Source organism: Astatotilapia calliptera, chromosome 10, assembly GCF_964374335.1.
Source record: "Astatotilapia calliptera chromosome 10, fAstCal68.1, whole genome shotgun sequence".
NCBI lineage: Eukaryota > Metazoa > Chordata > Actinopteri > Cichliformes > Cichlidae > Astatotilapia > Astatotilapia calliptera.
In genome coordinates this window covers 29,621,789-29,639,501 of record NC_137431.1, presented here as the reverse complement: position 1 = coordinate 29,639,501, position 17,713 = coordinate 29,621,789, and the positions used below count along the sequence as shown (strand labels likewise).

The window sequence follows — 17,713 nt, the reverse complement described above, 5'->3', positions numbered from 1 at the left end:
TTGTGGAAGCTATGGTAATAAATTAGTTTTTAGTGATCTTTCCTTACGTTTAAGTTACAGAAATTAGATTTGTGACATATGGACGCAGGGTGTTGTGTTGGTGCGAATGCAGAGCTTTGCACGTCCACATCTAGTTGTTGTTGATGTGACCAATGCAAAAAACAAGGTGTAATCTGCACTACTCTTGTTTATGTTTCTGCTGTTAATGTGTGTACTCCGGGTTAGGGTCAGCGATATAGCCGGAAAACAGTGTCACGATATTTCAGTGGACTTTGTGGCACTAATATTTTTCAATGACTTGGAGAAAAAATACTTTTATTGGCGATTACAGCTTGCAAGCAGTAGTGTAAACAAAATAAAGGTCTTTTTCTATTCTTTTTCAATAAATGCCACTGATGACAGACTACTTAATTAAGAGTGTGAATCTATTGCCACAAGGTGCCAACAGTAGCATTGCAGTACGATAGCAGTGGCACAGCATAACTCAAATGTAAGAACAAAAGTTGCCTTGGTAGTGTTTTGAATAGAAATTTTAACATAAAGTGTACTCCAGTCTTAAACGGTTAACAAAAACAAAAACTTAACTCTAGGAGAGCTGCACAATATTGTTACATAATATAATTACATTTAAAAAGTATTTCCTGTCTGGGATGTTATATGTTAGAAGCACAACACTAATTTCCATCCATTTGCTCCTCCTGTCTTATAGAGTGCAAGCTGGCGAGTGCTCCAGCGATGCTTGGTTCAGCCATTTGTTTACTTTTGGGTTTCACGTAAACACCTGGCGGTGTCTCCTCTGTTTGTGGGTGGCCTGGTTGTACTCGATGGTGTGTTTTTACCTCAACTGGTGAAGCAAGTTTGTTGTTCTTCATCTTTAGCGAGAGCAGTTTTCTTGCATGACTCTCGCTGTCAGACATGCCTGGGCCTGTGTTGTTGTTGTGCATGCTAGGAGATGTTAATGTATGGTGTTGCTATATATTGACCTGATATGATAGATTTTTATGAAGCATAAACATTTAAACTGCTATTGCCACAAACAATTGGATATATAGGAGTCCTACTATGAAAAGGGAATTATTCTAAAGTAAACTAGTACGTTAGTGTGGATGCTAAGCTTAACTTGAGCTACTTTTGGTTGCTCCCTTTTTTTACAGGGGCCCTCCACAACAGGCAGCTCAATTCCTGACGCAACCTCAAAGGGATTTATATCTCCTCTGTTAAGCTTGGTTTCAGCAAGTAATCCAAACCAGCCGATAACATAGTCACCCCTAGCCTTTTATTTTGGAGGAGGTCTTTCATCTTATGCCAACTAGCCCAACTTCATTACCCCTATATGTCTATGTTTGTTTACCTCCAAGTTTTGGCAGTGCTCTAAGTTTTGTTTGTTAGAAATGCTTTAGTCAGAACATGCCGTGCTATCTTTAGGTGTCTAACTAGCTAGCTAGCTAACTGCTATCTTGTAACTCCCCTAAACTTCCTAAATCCTTTCACACAGATGTATGAATGGTTACACAAACACATGGGAAAACAGCCACATTGATCATTTTCTTGGAGATGAAATGAATTTGGGCTTTAACTCTCTGTGATATCCCAGTGCTTGTTTGCTAGCGAAATGAATGGCTATGTCAGACTTAACAAGCAGGCAAATCATGGTTTAGGTTAGAAACCACACAGTGTTTTGTGCCCCGGGGATGAGAACGTGTTAAAATGTGTAGTCTGAGAGCTCTTTTGACAGCCAAAAAACAAACAAAGTAATGCATTACAAGTGACTACTTTTTCAAAGATGGACTAAAATATGTGCAAGCAGGCCTTTCCTGCTTGTGTGACACCATAAATAGACAGCCTAAACAGAGCATTGTCAACGTTGTGCATTACCTATTGTTCCCCTTAAAGATAAATGACCTCAAGCTGGTTGGCATGTTTGCTCCCGCAGCTAACTTACAATCATGCATGGACACTGTGTTTGATGGCCACTGTCAGGATTTATCAAAGGCATCCTGGACGTGTATCGGGTGCTCGACACAAACAAATCCCTCAGAGGAAGCAGTCAGTTTATGACTCTCACCCAAGTGCGTGCCATCTGTGAGTTAAGGCTCCCATTTACCACTTCATACGCAAGAAATATTGCTGTGAAATGCCGAGAGCGGTGGCAAATGACCTTTTTTTCCGCTCCTGCAAGAGGCAGACTCATCCCGGTATATTGTAGGAAGTGAGGTGCATCTGACATCTGCTTGAAACTAAAGCCCAACAAGGCTCTCTGTTCCTTTTTTCTTTGCGGGAGATGTAAGACCCTGCAGACATGAGAGAGGCAAAGCTGAGACAAGATTTGAACTCCCAAGTCAAATTACAAAAGGCAGATGACATTAATATCACACAAGGTTTGGCAGCTCCTAAGTACATGCAAGGAGACAGTCAGCCTTACCCTCTCCCTTTCTCTTGCTCTCTCTGTCAGCCATGTCAGTTTTTCAGACAAATGCTTGGGGGCCCTTGATAGGTTTCCGCCTTTACACACAAAGTGGGTGATCACCAGCTTTTTCTTTTATAGAATAGAGGAAGGATGCTCTTGTTTAGCGGTTTGTTTTGCTGACTTCCCACCTCCTCGCCTATAATCCTTTGCTCCATTTGTTTTCTGTTTTTTTGTTATTTGTGATTTGCAGATACAACTTTTTTTTCTGCGTGCTTTTCATGTGAATATTTAAATTATTTTTAAGGTTAGTCACTTGTTTTAATCACAAATCTGTTTGTCTTTTTCACACAATAACATGAGTGCTTCCCATTAGCGTGGTTGTTGAACTCGTTAATCGCTGTTACAATCACAATTACCATATACACATTTGTTAATTTGTTCTTTAAAATGATCCCAGCAGGATGCTGTGATGTAAGTCTGCGTGACTGATAGACAGGTGACTGTTTAAATAGCTAATCATAATATCCAGACACACCATCACTGTGTCAAATGAGTTCCCAGGACATATGAGCTTATTATGAAGGTGTCAACTTCAGTTAAGGTCTGTGGATAATTAAAAAGTGATGAGTGTCAGTGACATCTATCCAATCATACTCTCAAATGTAACCATAAAGCTCACTAAATCAATCTGTGGTGTTTTGTGCCCTGGCGTTATTTTCTTGCTGTCCTGCAAAATCGAAAATAGGTCAGATCTTTGCGTGACCTGGACTACACGGTTCATGCTGTAAACATTTCTCTGTGTGTACACAATAGGCTTTACGAGTGTAAGGCTGCTATGTTTGGAGAGGTCTGACATTTAATTTATTTTTGTGCATTACTGAACTATGTAGTCCTTTTTGCAAACGATCCTCAAAGCTGAAAAAATAAAGCGGGAGAGCACTGGCTTTGTGGCTGCAAGGTCTTGCTCTTGAGGGGGAAACTTCTTTTTTTGTGTGGTAAGAATATTAATAGTGGCTTTATCCATATTTGCTCGGTTTTAGATGTGCTACACCTAAATTATTATAGTAGTGAAGGATGCAATAGTTCAAGTTGTCAGAGGCCATTAGAGCATCTGAGCATCCTGATGTCCTCTCTGTGTCATTTAACAAATTCATTATATGAAGTCATGAGCGGCTCCATAGTGTAGTCCTTCACACATTTGCCTAACAGTGAAAGAGATCCCTGGTTCGAGCCGGGGAGGAGGAGAAAATCTCTTTGGGGTTGCGTCAGGAAGGGCAACCGGCGTAAAGACTTGCCAAATCAAATATGCTACCCGCTGTGGGGACCCAGTGTGAAAAACGGAGCAGCCGAAAGTAGCTTTATTCCATAAATTCTTGATTTTCAGGTAATAGTCTCAACGACGGTAACAGAGGGGGAAAAAATTGAGGGTAATAAGCTGACCTGGCAGTCGGCTCCATTAGACTACATGCGCTGTGTGTGTTTTTGAGGAAGCTTCAAGGTCTTGTTAAGATCTTACACTAAAAGATTAAGAGAAACATCTTGTAGAACATTTTTTGAATTATTTCTTATCTCAGAAACCACAAAAATGTGGCAGATAAATAAAAATGAAATTTGTTTCCTACCTGTGGAATAAACTACTATCGTTTGCTCTGAGAGGGTCACCCAGAGAAGGATATCTCTGCAGCAGCTCCCATCACACACTAGTGTGTGGATGTTCACAGCGCCCATGAGTCATATCGGTCAGGTCAACATCTTCCTCTTCAACACACACAAAAAGAAGTCCATAGAACAGGCAAAACTTTAAACAAACACAATGACAGTACACCAAGGTACTGCACATTTTGAAGCCACAATACAGATCTTAGCACAAAAATTCATATGAATGCAAATGGTTCATTTTAAATGATGCCTAAGTTTTAGATTTTAGTTATTTTGCAGAGACTCCCACGATGATATGTGATGCACTTTCCGTGGCCCACCGTGACCGAGACTTCTGTTGCTATTAATCACATCTGACCAGAATTCATCTTCAGGATCGCAATCCTGTGGCCACATGGGAAATGAGTAATTGAATTGTGACAAAGTGGATATCTCGTTACAGTTCAAGTAATCTCTCGAATGATTTTTCTGACTGAAAGCTTTCGGACTTCCTGTTGGTGTCATCTTGTAGCCGGCTTTGGTTGCATGCAGAAGAAAATGTCTCTGTAAAGAGCAAATCTTGAACTACAAAATATCTGGACAGTATTCTTTTTAATAGCTTTGTTAAAGAATGGCTGGCAAAGAGAACAGGAATTCATGGGTCACATATAGATAGATAAACTATATGTAAAACCCAATGTGCTAAGTCTACAGTCTTTCCTTTGGCCAGCAGAGGGTGAGCTGCATGTTTTGTAATTCAGGGTGACCATTGGAGTCAAAAAGCAGAGTAAGCTTTGGGCCAAGCTTAGCTCATTATTGACAGTTTGCTAATGTATAACGTTCAGCTCAGGGCTTGACGGTGGGTTTTATGTGACGTCATGGCGGCTACCTCTATGTTGTATACACTGGGGATTCTGGTGCAACTATAGGCAATCTATCTTGCCCCAGACATGGAGTCGCAGCAAAAACGTCTGGCACAACTTCACCTACTTCCAAGGTGCATGGAGAGGATGAGAAACTAACAACGCAGGAACTCCAGCGACACTTAAAAATAAAGAGGAACAACTTTATTAGCGCGTTTCAGCTTGTGGCCTTCTTCTAACACTCTTTCCTTTCATGTATTTCTTGCATGTATTATATTAAGATAGGTGGGGATTATGTTTTTCTCCTCCTGTCTTTATCGTTAAGGGTGTAGTCCAGTATTTACTTGGGCTGTGACTTAACCCATTAGCCAATACCAACCTGTTATACGTCAGCTGGTTTACCTATGAAGATGTGATTGATGTGACTAGATTGTGGTTCATTAAAGATAACAAATATAATTTGTATAGTTTTTTCATTGGTGTAACATTACTTTAATTCATAACACTTATTGTGTTATGAAGCTGCCGGTTATACTTTATGTTTTACTGTTGTTTTGCTAGTTTTGCATTTGTTTCAGGTTCAAAAATAATGAACACACTGTCACATTATGTCATTTCTGTTCAACTTATTTGAGGATGCACACAGAGCTACTCTGTCAGCTGTCTTATGTAAGAACAGAGCAGCCTTTGAACATGGTGCAGCATCCCGCTTGCAATCCTTTTCATATTCACCAAGCTTATTTTCCATATGATTGGGACACTGAAGGCAATCAGTGATGTATTGAAAATGGCCTGTGTTCTGCTTGGTCTGTCTGATGTGACAGCCTGTGGCAGCACAGTCCCACTTATCAAGAATGTTGAAGAAATTCTGCTTCTCAGCCTCCCTTTGTGTCCCATCCACTTGATAACAGAGTTCTTTGGATTTTCCATTTTTCCCATGAAGCGATCTCCATTGATCACGAGGTGAGAGCAGGCATTGAGGTTGTCTGGCTGACTGAAAGCAGTATGCTCTGATAAGATTAGGGTGAGCATTACTGAATGGGAAGAGGCACTTGCACGTAAGTGAAGCAGCAAGCAGGATGAATTTGAAGTGCTTGGATGGCACTGGTGAGACAATTACTGTCGCGTGCCAAGGCTGTGTTTTCAAAAACGCATGCATGAAAATGAGGAGAGAAAATCAAAAATGTAGCATCTTTCAAAGTGAAGTCTTCATCCTTTGCTGCAGGTTTGCAAAGCACGCAAAGCTCTAAATTCAATATTTTCCCCAAACCATTTGCCCTTGCTTTGAAAAGAGACAGTCGCTAAAGAACGCCATCTTTCTCCAGAGACTCGGCTATTATGAGACTACAATTTTTATACCAGTGACACTAAGCAATATTTGCTTTCTCATATCCTGTGCCTTGCCAATTAAGCTTGCAATGTGGGCTGGAGGATATAGTACAAATTAATAGAGCTGCATCTGAGGAAAGCAAAAAAAAAAATGAGACAGTGAAAAGCACAACATCAATATGAGTAGGTATATACGACTCGGTGAAGACATTTAGAGAAAAGCGCTTTACCTTGTGGCAGCACTAAAGCTGCTTCTTCATTCTGTCCTTTCACTTAAACGATAACAGTCTAAGTAAGTATTTTTGCATTGTGAGGTTGTTATTTACCTCGATCCAACTTCTCCAACTTTTCCAAACGCAGACACCAAACTGAGCAGAATTAGAATATTAATCCCTAAAGAACAGGAACACAAATGGGTTTGACAACTTTGTGACTTCGTCTTAATTAGATGTATTGGACATTTGCACAAATGAAATATCCAAATCTGATCTATCATCTGATTATCATCACATACACTGAGGGTTGTCATGATACTAAGAACCTAAAATCTTTTCCATTTTAGAGAAAAACCATCACTGGGTCATTGGTGTCCTTAAAACTTTACAACATAATTTCCATTCGGTTTAAGTCCGTTACTGTTTTTGAATAGTTTGAACTGACTTTTTTTAAACAGGTCTATTTTGGGTTACCTACAATGTATCTATGATTGTTTTCCCACGTACTGTATATGTCTGTATATATTTTCCAGAAACTGTGATAGATAGAAGTATTAGCAATGTTTTTAGCATGAGGTTTCACTTTGAGATATTGGATATTAAGTTTTAATTTAATGCATAAATGCATTAGATTACTAAAGCCTGATGTTTCCCATGAGTAACAGTTTGTCAACACAACAAAGGACCAGTCGAGAAAATTTGACCAGATAACAGGATTTCTGCAAGTCCTGAGCTCTGTAGCTCCATATAGCAGGTGGATAGTGCCACATGAATTGAATTCAACATTAAAAGTTGAACAAATCCACTCAATAAGCTTTAGTTCTTGTCCAAATTAGAAATTAGACTGTACTTGGCTGACCCGAATCTAGTCTGATTTATTGCTACTCTCCAGAGGCCTTTAGCTAAACCCCCCGTCAGTTATCAGCAAGCTACATTTTGCTGTTTGCCAGCCACCTCCTACCCACTGACTGTTGCCCAACAGACAGGGCTTTAGACAGGTGCTAGGCTCTGACATTTAGACCCCCTATTGTCCTCGCCTCCTAATCCTTCTATTGTAAGCGATTAGCAATATCCTGGTCCCTGAGCTCTGGAAGGGGCGAACAGTCTGTGCGGGATGGGAATGGTGCCACAAATGAACAAGGACAATGCTGCGTCACTAACTACGCTGTCTAATTTCATTATGTTGACATGTTAGTGCTTCATTGGTTCTGTGTGTGTTTGGGCCTGATATAGGGAAGACAGATTGCACATGATGGGCAGCAGTGGTCAGTTTGGATGGGCGGGTCAGCTCTTTGTCTGAAGAATTTTGAATGGCCCTGCTTTTTTTTTTTATAATTTAATGAAGTGGATTGTCAGAAGGCTAAAGGTTAGGCTGCTTATAAATAACTGGAGCACAGCTTCTTCTTTCTTCAAATAAAACATTGAAAAATAATTGGACGTGAGATGGTAGACAGGACATACTGTGCTGAGATTGATAACAGATAGACTTGTGTTTCTGTGATACCCTTCAATCTAGCAAATGGCTCTCAAACAAAGGATGCAGTAAAAAGGAGGGAAAAGAGCTCGGTGGGATGGAGTAAGGGAGCTGCGAAGTAGAACAAGATATTGACTGAAGTAGCCCAGAGAAGACCGAAGGGTATGATGCAAAGAAGGGCAGTTATTTGTCTAACTTAAGCCAGGATCATCTGCTGTTGCTCCCTACCAACAGAGTGGAGTCAGAAGTTCAGTGTGCAGATCCATGTCGAGCTCTGACAATGATTTAAAGCCTTCTGCCCTTGGTTTAGCAGTAGCCCGCATGAATTTCAACTAGTCCATTGGCTAATATTGAATATGGTGCCTGGCACCTGAGCCCACATTTGCAATGCAGCATTAAATGGGGCAGACTTTTACTGCTGCATTATGAATTATTCATGTAGTCTATGTACTCTATGTATATGTAAATTTAAAAATGAAATGATGTTTACAAAATGTAGAGAATTATATTGATTGTCCCTGAAAAGATGAAAAAGCCAACAAAGGGAATATTGTGCATAAAAGGAGCGGAACCAACAAAAATGAAAATGCCACACGTTTGTTATGCGGGCGCATCGATGAAAAGATTGACCCATGAGCCGTGGAACCCACAAAACCTCGATGTTGGAAACAGTCCTGTCAGTCTTGTACGTTCAGATGGATAGATCACAGTATAGATGCTTGATTGCATTGAGATGTAGGGGATTAGGAGGCCAAGTCAACACAAAAAACTCCTTGCTGTGTCCCTTTAAGCCATTCCTAATTAATTTCTGCAGTGTGGCAGAGTGTATTATCTTGTTGAAAGAGGCATCAGGGATAACCACTGCCATGAAAGTTGGATGCAGCGGTTAGCACTCTAGCTTCCTCCCTCAGTCCAAAGATACACTTGTTAGATTAATTGGTGATTCAAAGTTGGCCAAAGGAAAGTGAGCATGAATGTTTTTTTTGTCTCTCCGTGTCAGACCTGCAATAAACCGGCAGCCTGTCCAGGATGTACTAACCCTGTGACAGCTTGCAAAGGCTCTCTTGCCCTTTTCTCCTGCTTCCACCACATCAGGTCCAAGCAGTGGATGTTCACTCGCTGCCAAATATATTCCAACCCTTGACAGGTGCCATTGTAACAAGATAATCAATGTTATTAAGTTCACCCTGTCAGTGGTTTTGATGTTGAGGGTGATCGCTGTATATGGAAAGCACGGGGTGAGTGCTGTATTATATTTGGTATCTTCATGAGCTGTAGGCAGCATGGTTTTATCCAACATGTGTCTCATGCTTGCTGATCATTTAGAAGTGCAATGCAGGCTATTCTAAGCCAACAATCTAACGTAATTTTCAAGGGGAAAAAATGATTTAATAAAATTAATTATTGAGTGTTTCTCTATAAATATGAAGTCCAGTTTACAGTAATAGAAGAATTATTGATTTTTAAGGCACTTTTTTGGGCTGAAGATGATTTGCAGGATTTGTAATGATTTATTTACTTAATAAATGGGTACACGTTTTGTTAACTTTTCTTCACTCTGGCTATGAACTCTTGGAGTGGCCGTTTTTAAAACTCCCAGCCTCTCTTTCTTCTAAAAATGGCAAGATCTTCAGAATATACTGGAGAATAACTTATTATTAAAGTGAGTTTAGAGAAGCATCAAGGACAATTTGATTGAAATGTAATGTTCACAAATAATACCCTGCAGCACTCTATTCTACAGTGCATGCTTTTAAAGGTGCAGCTGTCTCTCCCATTGAATGGGTTTCACGTTTGAAATCCTGCTACCCTGTTTTTGAATTAAAACTGAAGTACTTTAATGTAAAAGTACTTTAGTAAAAATGAAGCCAAAGTCAAAATGTGTAAATTTCAATTCCCTGAAGCAGATCTTTTTCTTTTTACTTGTCTCGGGTGAACTACAGTGGAGTTATCTGACCCATTGTGCCATAAATCACTGTTGGAAAACCCTCAGCTCATTTTTTGGTACTACTTTTCTGATGTTGACCAACGGCGCATGTGCCGCCAACCTGTTGTTTACAAGAGAGCGAGTTAGAGTTGGAGTTATTAAAAAGCAGAGCAGGAGGTGAATGTAAGATAGCGAGCCATAAGTCCATTCCGAGTAGCTGCCCCCAGACTCACCTCTCAGATGAAGGCCACCAGATGGCCTGCTGTCTCATCTGGCTTACGAAAACACACACTTGTTGTGTGCAGCGCAGGGAGGCGTCGGAGGCACAGATAGGATGGAGCAGGCCTCTATGAGCACAGTAAAGACTTCTGACCTGGTTTTTCCTGCAGTGTCAACTCCCAGTGCCAGTCCACAAGGCTGAGTGCAAAACATGCAGGTATAATCCTCAACACTGGAAAACAAGAAAATAATGACTTTTTTCAGTTCCCATCAAATTTGTGTCAATTAATTTGCAGTTTTTAACACAGTCCGCTGCTGTTTTAACATACTGTAGCAGCGTGTACCAGTATGGAGATTAATGGTATGCTGTTTAACTTCTATACAGTATATAGTATTCATATATACCCTAAGAAATCTCCCGCTTGCCATTTTCTGTATCTTCTCCTCTTTGTCTGTCAACGGTTTATGTGCTTGGTTTGCCCCTGTCGGCAACCTCTTTTCTTTTGTTTGGGAGAAGAACACAAAAAAATCTTCACTGTCAGTGTAAAATCTGCCACCTAGGCGAGAGAGAGAGAGAGTGCTCCTGTCGCATCAATTTACTCCATCAGAAATGGCGAAACAAGTGAAATCGAGTGTGTAGAAAAAACACGGGCACCCAGAATTGACTCACACACTGATACACAGTGAGGCAGGGCAAACAGAAGACAGCCTTGAAGAAAGCTTGGACAAGTAAAACTGTGCTTCAAACCCTATATGATACAGCATGTGCATCATCAGGAAAACAAATGAGCTACTTCAGTGAGGATAACATCAATTATGTCCAGAAGGCAGAGGGTGTGGGGAGCAGCAGGATAGGTAAACCCATACAAGGGCTTATATTCAGATGCACGATGTCCATCTGAATATAAGCACACCAAATCAACTCTCTGCTGGCAAAACACATCAGCGCTGTTTATTGCATCCTCAAAAGAAAATCTTTTCAGCCTTATCTTATTTGCTGCATCTCTGGAAGGAAACTGCGTCTGATTCGGCACAACTGAGAAAACTACACACCTGATCGCTGTTGCAGAAAGTAATTATTCTGTCTATTAAAGACTGAATACATTAGTTTGCAGGTGCCCAATTTGAATGTGGCGTTGCTCTTCTGCCACTGTTCACTTTCTTTTCTATTATTAGCATCACTAGCCGGTTATTATGCTATTATTTGTACCTGTGAATGTGATTTTAACAAACAAAACAAAGAGAAATAATAGGGAACCATTCCAAACACATACTGGATCCAGTCCAGTATCACAGCAAAGCATGTAACAGATCCACCGGGCCCGCCATGCCAGTGTTACGTTTTGTCTTGCCTGGGAGGGGGGAAATAGATGGGTGAATAAATTCTCCTACAAACTGTGATTGGACATGTAGAATTTGAGCACAAAAAACATCCCCAGAAGTTTGTAAAATCATAGTTCCTAACCATAAGAGGAGCCCCTAACCATCAATATTAAGATTGGTTTGTTAACATACTGTTGGGAAACATTGGGTCCTGCCATCCATGTGGATGTTGGTTTGACATACCTAAGCATTGTTGCAGACCATGTAAAACCCTTTAAGGAAACGGTATTCCCTGATCCCTGTGACCTATTTCAACAGGATAATGTGACCTGCCACAAAGAAAAAGTGGTTCAGGAACAGTTTGAGGAACACAACAATGAGTTTGAGGTGTTTACTTGACCTTCAAATTTGCATGCTGGACAAACAAGTCCGATCCATGGAGTCCCCGCCTTGCTTCTTGCAGGACCTAAAGGATCTTGTTTCCATATACCACAGCACACATCAGGGGTCTAATGGAGTCCATGTCTCAGTGGGTCAGGGCTGTTTTGTCAGCAAAAGAGGGATCAACGCAATATTAGGCAGGTGGTGATAATGTTATGCCTGACTGGTGTATATATAAAAGCAACAGCTAAATTCCTTCTTGCTAGACCATCAACTTTGCAATTATTGGATCACCTAATCTACAGCCTTAGCCATAGCTGCTAATTTAGTCAGCGATGGTAATTAAAGCTTATCTCCTGAGTGCTAATACATGCATACAGTTTTCACCTAGGTGAGACAAATGTGACACTAATATTGTATTCTTTAGTGCAGTGGTTGTAACCAGTTTCTAGCCCTGGCCTGTGCTTTTCAGCCTTATGGATTATTATTGGATTTTTTTTTTCCTTTTCTGTTTCCATGAGCAGTGAATATAAAAAGTGAGCACACCACAATTACAAATGCTGGGTTTTTGTGATGTTAAAACATGACAGCATAATAAATCATTTTAAATCTTTACCACCTTTTATGTGACCTACAAACCTGTACAGTTCAACTGAAAAACTAACAAATGTAAAATATGTTAATTTTTAAAAATATGCAATAAGCTAGTTGCACACCCTTGGATTTAATCACAGTATTCAGTGTTTTTGGGTAAGAGTCTATCAGCATGACACATCTTGACATGCCAATATTGGCCCACTCTTCTTGCAAAAACACTTCAAATCTGTCATAATATGAGGGCCTCTCTTGTGCAAACCCCTCTTCAGGTCACACTACAGATTTCCTGTTGGATGTCTGGACTCTGGCTCGGTCAATCCAAAGCTTTAATTTTCTTCCGGTGAAGCTATTCCTTTGTTGATTTCAATTTGTGTATACTTATTATATCCACCGTGGTCGGTCTGAGAGTGTGGTCAATAGTGTGACAGCTAAGTTTGAATAGCCAAATTACCTAACATCATGGAAATGATTGCATGTTTGTCCGTGCCTGTTATACTTCCATCCCTTTAATTGGCAATAAAGATCTCATTTGCCTAAAAAGCACCCAGTACTTTGACGGCATGTCAAATTTAACAAGTTACTAGTCAGGCTGGCAGAAAACACTTTGATCTCCGTTCGTTTCTGGAGTGTGCCTTTGTTTCCTCTGACAGGTGAGTTCCACTTTGCTCCTGAAGTGACTAAAAATGTGCCTGATTATCTTAAAAAGGCTGGTATGGTCAAGTCTTCGATGTTCCCTGGCTTCGTTTGCACACACTCTAAAAGGACAGTGTTATCTCTCAGGTGCTGTGTTAATGCCAGGTTTGAGGTGGGCCTTGCTGTGTCACATCCATATGTGGCAGTAAGAGTCCTGACAAGGCTGCAGGTAAATGGCGACTGAAGCAGCATAAAGTTATGGCAGCATGGCTCTATATCATGTCGAACTTTTATTACAGAAAGATCATCAGGACTTCATTACCCAGATGTCAGTCTGCTGAGACAGCACCCAGCATCTAAGATCATTAGCCCCACCGCACTCACATACTCACGCACTGCTACACGCCGCACACTGTGCCTTTATCGTTAACTTGGTGAATCTGACTCTTTTGACGTATCAGACATGTATCAATAGAAGCAGAGGTCATTTATTAGGAGTCTGACAGAAGAGAGTTCAGTGGCATGAAGCCACGCAAATGCACATCACACTGTTATCAGCCCATTGCGTCCTTGGTCTGTGGCTTTTCACGAGGGAGGGATGGAAGCACGGGGAGGAAAGGATAGAGATGACGCGAAGCGATCAGGGGGAGGAGGGGTGTTGAAATGAAGGTGAGTGATCTGAATAGAAAAGAGGGAAGGCAAGGAGGAGTGTGAGGAGAAATGGGGAAGAAAGAGAACAGCAATGAGTGCATGACTGATGAAGACTGGAGTGAACACAGTAGGGGAAAAAAATAGCTGAAAAAGCGGGAGGGAGAAATGGAAGGTGGGGTTAAAGACGAATAAAGGAAGAAATGGGAGAGAAGATAAAGCAGCGTGAGGGTGTGGGCGCAACTTCGATGAGTTATGATAACCCTGAGCACATGCAGTAAATAAACACATCAATATAATCGGATTGGTTTAAGCAGGGTGTCATCGTAGCCCTGCAGTTACACTGCTCCTGATTAGCGTCTATGAACTGCATCTCTGTTGCGGCACAATACGTACAGTACACACTCTGAATAGTGTCATGTTTTGCATTTAAATAGAAGACAACGGCAGTATTATACTTTGACTGCAAATCAAAATGGAAATGGGATGCTGAGCATTCCCTGGGAGTGGAAGTAAGAGCGCTCTCTTGCAGTTGAAACTGTGACTTTGCTGACAACAGAGAGGGAATAAAGTGGAAACTCCCTCTGGGAAGTAATTAGTATGGACAGTTTTCAGTGTTGACACCCCTGGCTTAGCTTTCAGATCTCTCATTTGCTTTTTCCTGCTGTCTTAGGAAAACATTTCAGTGCCAATTTCAGGTTTTTTTTCCTCCCAAATGGAAAGGTTCCACGGTCTTTTGTGTGCTTAGGTAGTTTCATGAGCTGACAACCCTTGAAATGAAAACAAAAACATTGTAATGAAAGCACAGGAACAAGAATGGGGGGGAAAACAATATTTCTCCATTTGATCAAAAGGATGCTTATTGGTTATTTTTAAAGTCCATTTTTAATGAGAGCTCACACTTTTCTGTGTCTCAGATGCCGTTTTATCAATTTCAGAGTGTTAGTCTGTCTCTGCTTTAACTTTGTCCTGATGTTAATGTCCCGATGAAACCGCGCAGGCTATTTAGAAATGCTGATACTGCTTTCTGTCATGTTTTTTCCTTTATTTGACCTCTTTGACTTTATTTGACTTTCACGGTGTGGAGCGGGGGCGGGTGGTTTATTATGTGCGCAGTATCTGTGTTGTGTTTTTTTACTGATCATGTATTATGCAACTATACAACTCTGTCATAGTCGGGAACAACTTCTAGCCTGTAGTGTTGGGGATCTGGTCACAGGTGATGGAATTAAACAATAATTTAAAAAAATATAAATATGGATTTTGATGTACCATCCATAATACTATCTGGAAAACGTCTAGTTATTTGACAATAACCACAAACACACCAAAAAACACTATTAGCCATTGACCGGTCTCCTCAGAGCCAGATCTCAATATTATTGTAGCAGAGTGGGATCATTTTCAAAGAGGATGGAGCAGAAGGCAGCAAATATCCAAAGAAAAGCTTTGAATGTCCTTCAGGAAGTCTGAAGAACTATTCCAAATGAATGCTTGTCTAAGAGACTTCAGGAAGATGGTCACCAAATATTGACTTTCAAGCTCATTAGAACTGCACAAACTGTTTTTACCTCATACACTGTATTCCCATGGATGTTTGCATATGTTTCTGATCTCACAGTTTGACATCGTTTTGCAGAACTACTAAATATTTTCCGGTGGAGACTGGAATTTTTCTTTTTTCCGATTATAAACCCAGAGGTTGAGGGAAAATATAATATAAAATTCCTGCTGTGATTTCTTGAGAGAGATGTACAGAATCAAAGAAAGTCATACCCGACCTTCTGACCTCCCCTGCGATGCACTGAACCACAAATGGCACCTGTCATTTATGTGTCTTTAGAGCATACGGTGGATTTTCAGTCCATACAGAGCAAACGCCAACACAAGAAGCCTCATAATTTTTACTTCTGCCAAAGTTATGTTTTTTACAGCGTTTGTGTGCTGCTGATAAACTGTAGACAATTCTGCAGGGGTGTAGAGTGCGGTCATGTTAACGATCCATTAAAATTTGGCTCACATCCACTGAGGCCTTCAAAGTCGACTTCACGATTTATTGGTTGAAAATTGACAAGAAGCCACCAAACTTAGAAACTATGAGTCTTACAAGTGTGGTGTGTATTGTCAACATATAGAGATTTTTTTAAAAATCAAATCACATTTGACCTCTGACATCTTCCTCAAGGTCAATAGATTGATACGATATGGAATCGATATGAAAGTGATAGTCATTGTTTGTACCGACAGCATGTACATGCATATACATGTATACATGTACATGCATATATAGGGAATGATACATGAATTTGGACCGCTGACCTCTTCTTTAGGGTCAAATGAGATCAAACTGTCATAAAATGTCTTTAATCTTTAAAACTGTGCCTTAATTTCCACTGTCTCTGTTTGTATTGGCAACATTTAGAAATTCAATTAAAGATTTCAATTCAATTTTATTTATACAGCGCCAAATCACAACAACAGACGCCTCAAGGCGTTTTATATCTTAAGGTAGACCCTACAATAATACATACAGAGAGTCTGATTTTATTAAAGCAGTCAGGAAGTCAGTCCAGCCTGAGTAAGAGAAATCTGTGTTTGGGTTTATTTTAGGCATGTAAGTCAGCTGAAATGGATTGAGTTTGAGAGGTACCAGATATTGAAATCTTTTTTCATAAGACTCTCAAAGATAGTTTGTGATTCATTTGCAGTCAAAATGGGTCACAGCATTTTCTGGCTGGTGATGTAAGCGTGTTTGGTGGGGGTAAAAAATGGTTTCATTAAAGCCCTGCAGGATCGGACTGTAACATTTGATGGCTTACTGTATCGAACATTTATTTATACGGGTCGGTCCGAGCTGACGTCAGTGTGTGGGCAGGCAGCGTGCATAAGTCCTTGTCCACATGAATTTGTGCATAGGTGTTTAGTTGGAAAGCTAGATATAGATTTATGTCTGATGCCTCATCCATTTGTTGCTGCGCCGTATTCAAGGATTACACATAATCTGTTATGCAGTTTTGTTCTCTTCGAGGGAGTTTAACATCCTGTGGTTTTAACATATGATAAGACAAATCTGAATAGAAAATCTTTGGATTGAGGTCAACATGTTGAAAGAGTAGGTTTGCAACTTTTGTATTTTTATCGCCATCCTGCCAAAGCAGAGGCTCCTTTAGTCTCTTTCGCAGATTTGCGATAGTCGGCTGGGTGCGGAGGCTTGTCGGTGACACCCCCAGTGACCTGAGGAACGGCAGCTGTGACAGGCCGCTGACGTGGCTGTCACTTGCCCTGACTGATGACAGACGTGCAGCCTCTTCCTGCCAGCTAACATCTGGGAAAGCAAAGAGCCCGACACTCATCCTGACAGCAGGCGGAGGATGAGAGGGGAGCGAGGACGCAAGGAAAGAGGTCTGCGGCGAGGAGGCTGCTGTGTTGCTTTTGTAATTCTGTTGGGTTTTTCAAGTGTCTGTCCACGAGGTGGGCTCGACATGTCCGAGGAGTATTTATTTGGACATACATAATAAATGCATCGGTAACAGATTTCCAGGAAAGATCATTCAGTCTGTCTTTTTAAGCAGAAACAGTACAGGTACATTAAGGTCCAGTGAGTCAGCTTGTAGAATGCCCGGGTCAGGGAACTTGCTCACCTACATGAAATGCAGCCATTAGCGATGTTAGAGCCATTACATCTGCTACCCTACCTCTGACACGTCTCAATATGGAGGGTTTTTTCCAGAAGTGTTCATTTTGGGGGCGTAATCCAAGCCAGGTCATTAAAGAGTGATAAAACAGAAGTTTGCAGCATTCAAAGCTTTGGTACAAACCCCAGCCTGTGCAATAGCACAGTGTGCTCAGTCAGACAATAATGAGACGAGTGAAGGCATCGGACCTTGTCTGCTTGATTGATTAAGGGGAAGTTCTGATAAATTAGAAGCTACAGTCAGGACTCATCTGTCCATATTAGCGAAATGCAACACGGTGACAATCTGAAAGAGCGTTCAGCTCTCTATCTCAGGAAGCCGTGTCAGTCAAGTTACTGTTACTGATCCCAGTGTGTTGAATATT

The 17,713-nt window shown here is 40.8% G+C and overlaps 1 protein-coding gene across 1 annotated transcript in view; it reads left to right on the top strand.

Moving 5' to 3' along the window:
- tmem132e (transmembrane protein 132E) overlaps positions 1 to 17,713 on the top strand; it is a 426,314-nt gene that overhangs the window by 219,058 nt on the left and 189,543 nt on the right. The window lies entirely within an intron of this gene.